At 29.0% G+C, this 1,213-nt stretch overlaps 1 long non-coding RNA gene across 1 annotated transcript; it reads left to right on the top strand.

Moving 5' to 3' along the window:
* Positions 1–417: 417 nt before the first annotated feature.
* On the top strand, positions 418–1,213 carry LOC137628439 (uncharacterized). Its single transcript, XR_011041370.1, has 3 exons — positions 418–483; positions 610–700; positions 836–1,213. It is a non-coding gene; the product is annotated as an uncharacterized lncRNA (long non-coding RNA).

Raw genomic sequence — 1,213 nt, 5'->3', positions numbered from 1 at the left:
AGATTCAAGTGTTTCCGCATTGACGAAGTTATTCAACATGAACTAATCTCCCTTAATTTGGACTCTGAGCTTCCTTCGGCATGAAATTTTAAACTTCGAGGGCATTCGACTCGTCACATAGCTTGCATGGATAAAGGTGAGAACCAAGCATTGTTAGGGGTTTCGTAATGTTTTATGGTAATAATTATCCGTTGCCTTAAGCGTTCAAAGCACCAATATAAAAATAAATTCCTTCCTCTCTGATAGATATATATATATATATATATATATATATATATATATATATATATATATATATATATATATATATATATATATATATATATATATATATATATATATATATATATATATATATATATATATATGTGTACTATTAAACTAATTGTGATATTTGTACAATACTTTCGCTTAGTTATAATTGGTGAAGCTAGGTCGTCCTGGGTTATCATCCTGCGTTCATCTTTCTTATTTATATTATTGGTAAGACTTTATATTAGATTTAATTCGAAGGATGAATGTCATAGTGAATACATTATATAAAATTATATTGGTTATATTTATAGATTCGGGATATTGTTTGATGTCGGAATGTATTTCATTTTCCAGGATATCATTTATCCATATGTTTAATTGAAGTGGCTTAGTCCGAGGATAAATTCCCGGTTTCTTACATTGGCGAGCACTTCCAACATTATCGGTAATGGCTTATTAGGTTTATATAGATCATATATGCTATTTACGATTTATTCATATAGACTTTGTTCAAATTGAATTTATATATTTTCCTTTCTTTTATTATATCTTGATATATTCTTTTTTATTGTTTATACAGGTGAGGTTGGAAAAGCTGAAAGTAGTTTGGAAATTACCCCTAGATATAACCACCTTCAAGCAATCGAAATAGACAATTTATAGCATTTTTATTTTTCTGAAATGTTTATAATAAATTTGGTGAATTGTTTTGAAGAGTTTTCCTAACTACCATTGTAGAATGTTCAAATTTCAGCTTATGGCGCCCAACGTGGGGCTTTGATGGAGACTGCCGAATTTGCCGGAGTAAATTTCTTGTGTTTAAGGGTTGCTCAGAGTCCAATAATTAACTTTCTTTTCTAGCTCGTTATATTTTGTTAAATATGAATAAGTTGCAGATATTTGTAGGTCAGCGGAAGACTATTAGGAAAAAGGTCACTGAATGTTTTAATAATGTAAA

The sequence above is a fragment of the Palaemon carinicauda genome, chromosome 36, assembly GCF_036898095.1.
Source record: "Palaemon carinicauda isolate YSFRI2023 chromosome 36, ASM3689809v2, whole genome shotgun sequence".
In the NCBI taxonomy this organism is placed as follows: domain Eukaryota; kingdom Metazoa; phylum Arthropoda; class Malacostraca; order Decapoda; family Palaemonidae; genus Palaemon; species Palaemon carinicauda.
This window is presented reverse-complemented; position numbering and strand designations above follow the sequence as displayed.